Here is a 4,252-nt window from a genome sequence, read left to right as displayed (position 1 = left end):
AAAAGAAAAAAAGAGCCACTTAGAAAATGTAAATAAAGCTCTGCCTGATAGTATCTTTTTATGCATATGCCATGTGATTCGAGGTTCAACGCCACAGTCTAACAGAGCATTTTTGCTTATTTTCAGAGCTACAAATTAAATTTCTCTAGGTAAACTCTAATTCAATCCCACTTTGACTGGCTAAGAAGGAAAGTCACATGCTTGAAAATTCATCTTTGTGTGAAGAGAACATTCTGAGTTCAGAAAGAAGGCTAGAGTTCTGACTCACACTTACGTCTCAGAAGCTACACACCGGCCAGTGGCTTGTTGCTCATGGCCTGCTTTGCTCTGTGTTGAACAAATGCACAGCTTTTGTGATTGAGACTTCGCAAAAGAGAACTTCAGAGGAATCACCAACAAGTGATTCATGCCAATAATTTTACCACTGTCTGCTGTTTTAAGTTGTACAGTAACTTCCTCCTTATTGCATCCGTAGCAGTGAAAGCTCAAAGGGCAATATAAAGCTATTTTGCTACATTTACCAGGATGGATTGAAAGGACGGGAGATACAAGTCCTTTTGTAATAGAAGAATTCTTATTGCTTTCCCATTGAGCTTTATTGCAGGGGACATGGCACTGATCATCTTAGCCAACACACTTCCAGTAACCATGGGGTGTCCTGATTGATTACCTAAATAGTATGGATAACTGGAAGTTCTCTTAGGAGCCCATTGTGGCAGGGAAATGCCATCCAGTCCTTCACTGCATGTGATAGGAGAAAAGAAGTTACACCATGCAGGAACCACCACTTCAGTGAGAACCACCCAGCAATGAGGAAAGGTAACAAGAATGCATTTCAGAGTGGGGGAAGGGAAAGGCAGAGGAGAGAGGTCAGTGTTCAGGCCCTCAGGATTTTCATTTATCAGCCCCCAAGGGCTAGATGGTGTGACAAAGCATATTAATTTTTTTCTGTGAGACTAAAGAAATACAGAAAAAGATATTGCTCACCTACTTCCTCTGGCTTTCCACAACTCTGTCACACATAGGCAAGATGTCCCAACGGAAAGGGATCAAAGCTAGTTATGACATCCAAATGTCAAAATAATGAGGGGTGCCTTTTAACAATACCTGGTAAGAATTTTTATCAATGCACGCACATTTTTTAGCAAAAGATTCTTTTCTCGAGAGATTCTCCCAGTTTTAAGGCAAAAGGTGATCAATACTGTCAAACACCCAAATGTCAATCACAACCACTCTGTCTAGCCAGCATTCATTTGTTTCCATTTCATAAGATTGGCTCTCCCTACTTTGTCTTTGTGGTTGGTTTTCTATGCAGCGAAGGACTAGTTCATGTTGGAAAACTTGATTAATCTTTTATTTCAATTTCTGTTCTTTTGGGATATATAATTACTACAACATGCAAAAGGCTCATGTTCAAGTGATGAGTTTGACAATTTTATATACAGCTATAACTACCATTCAAAAGAATATAGAAAACATTTCTATTACCTACCCAGAGCTTTCTTCCTGCTGTTTGCAATCACTACCTGGACTCTGCAGGAGGAAGCACTTTCAGACTGATTTTAACTTGATGTTAGATTCTTAATATTTTCCTGTCAGTCACGTGTCTATATGTGTTTATAATGGCATCTACTGCACTTAATCAAGTTATATAGGTGTATGTATTTAACTTTCTGTTATGATTAAGGATTGGGGCATTTGCCAAGAAATCCTTGTATTCCCCAAGGTCAATAAATGGCTAACTGGAAGATCTCTTAGGAGCCAAGGTCAATTATCCTTCTGGCCTAGGAGCCATACTTTTGTCTGTGGTAGAAACACAATTAATTTTTGTGACTAGGATAAGGTATAACCTTTATGTAAGTTATTATTTAGTTTTTCATTGAATTTCTTTAGCACTGTTATCACACCAAAGAAAGGACCTGTGTGGATTTATTTCTGGCCTTTTGAATTTTATTTAAATTAAATTCTGGCCTGTTTGATTTATGTTACATGTACTAGTGGAAAACTATCATAATTGTTGAAGCTTTGCAGGGAGGCTGAAATAATATACATAAAATCTGAGGCTTTCTTGTTTTTTTTTTTTTATGAGTTTTATAGCTGATAGCATTTCTATACTCATTAAAGATTTAGCCATTGTCGGTATGGATAGATGTGAATTTAGGGGTCAATTTAGAAAAAATAGCCCATTAGCCAAGTAAAGTCAATATATTAATGAAGTTAAAATCATTTGAGGAACTCAAATGAAAAATACTAAATCTGGTATATTTTCAAATTTGAACTATTATTTTCCAGTTACATGTTAGAACTTTTAATGTAGAACTCTTGAGCCAGGCTATTATATTTATTCTGAAGTCTTGAACATCACTATGAGTTAAATGTTAACCTCAATTTGTGTTGTGATTTATTTACTAATATTGACAGTATTAATAGATTTTAAACGAGTAATATTTCATATTGTAACTTTGCCAAATTAATTTATTGGTGTTATTTATTATTTGCAATAACTTACTTGAAAGCTTTGTGTTGTATTTCTTTTCTGAATTAATAAATTTTATTTATTTTTTCTTGCTTTATTATACTAGCTAATATTTTTGAAAAAAAAAAAAAGAAACATGAGTTCATATGAAGGAAAAGCACATCCGAATGTCTATCCTCTGGAGTGAAGAAATAAGCGTCTTGTTCAAGTGTTGAGCTAGCTATGGGTGGTGAAGATGCTTTCTGTCCAACTGAAGAAACTTTTCCTTTTTCTAAGAAAGCTAACAGTTCTTACTGCTCTTCTCAGGGTGAAGGTGTTAAATTTTATTAACACCTTCAAATGATAAATTTTTCCTAATCTTCTGTAAAGATAATATGCAGGCTACCGTTAAACCATGTTTGCAATAATACAATTAATCATATGTAATATAAGAGTCCTTTGAGAAGTTGTTGGAATCCTGTCTTTGTTATTTGTTGATCCTTATGCTCATAAGCAAATGATCTTTGATTATCTTTTAATATATGTAAAATATATGAATATAATAGTAATGAACTCATGTAAGTTGTAACATTTATTCCTACTTTTGTTGAAATGATATATTTTACTAGAATGTTAATTATTTTTCTTAAGTAATGCGTAGAATTTGCTGTAAACTTCACAGAAGTTACGTTATGTTTGTGTCCATAAAGGTTTTTGGTAGCAAATTAATTTGCTCATGTAAAAGGCTGTCAATGTTCGCTCTCTGTATTTCACTAAAGCTTTGTACAATTTATTGGTAGTTTGGGATATACACAATTTGAATATGGCAAATTAAGATATTGTAATCATTATATATGTAAATGTATGATGTTATTCAACTGTAAATTTTATCTAGAGTTATAATCTTTTGACCAACCTCCAAACTAGTTCACTCAGCCTATTTTAAGTCAGAACTAGCTCCAATCACTAAGGTGCAGGACCACATATGTATAATCTGTCACACGTGGATTTATTCACTTAAAACAATATATTGATATATCTTTCATTTATTCATGTTATTGTAGGCATTCGTAGTTTGTTTCTTTTTATTTATAAGTAGTATTCTATCTATAATTATACATTTATACAACACCAGACAATGTATCTACTTTCAGATGATTATAAATAGTACTAAGAACATTTGTGCACAAATATTTATGTGGACATATGTTTTCATTTTCCTTGGTAAATACCCACAAGTGAAATTCCTGTTTTATGTTGTGTATATTTAAGTTTTTGAATTGTTGAATCTCATTTAAATATGTTTCCAAACTGGTACCTTATGTTTCAGTAAAATTTATATTTAAAATATTTACCTAACTTTTTATTATAATTTGTTATTTTATTATTGAGTTTTAAGAATTCTTCATATACTTTGAACATAGGCTTTTCATCAAATATCTGATTTAAAGATATTTTCTCTTTGTGATTCATCTTTAATTTCCTGACAGTAGCTTTGAAAGGGAAGGATCATTTTATGTTGATAAAATCTGACTGCCTTCTTGCTCTTTTGTAAATTGATTACAATATCATATCTAAAAAAACAGTCGAATTTAAGGCCACATGTTTTACCTATGTTTCTTTCTGGAAGTCTTAGTGTATGTGTTTTAAGCTATTTTATGCAGTTTGTATATGGTATGAGGTTAAGAGTCCCAGCTTGCTATTTTGTACATGTAAAGATTCAGTTAATGAAAAATCCTTTGTTCAAAAGATTTCCCCTTACAGAAATCTCTTGGTACATTTGTCAAAAATTGAACA

The sequence above is a fragment of the Mastomys coucha genome, unplaced genomic scaffold (assembly GCF_008632895.1).
Source record: "Mastomys coucha isolate ucsf_1 unplaced genomic scaffold, UCSF_Mcou_1 pScaffold13, whole genome shotgun sequence".
In the NCBI taxonomy this organism is placed as follows: Eukaryota; Metazoa; Chordata; class Mammalia; order Rodentia; family Muridae; genus Mastomys; species Mastomys coucha.
This window is presented reverse-complemented; position numbering follows the sequence as displayed.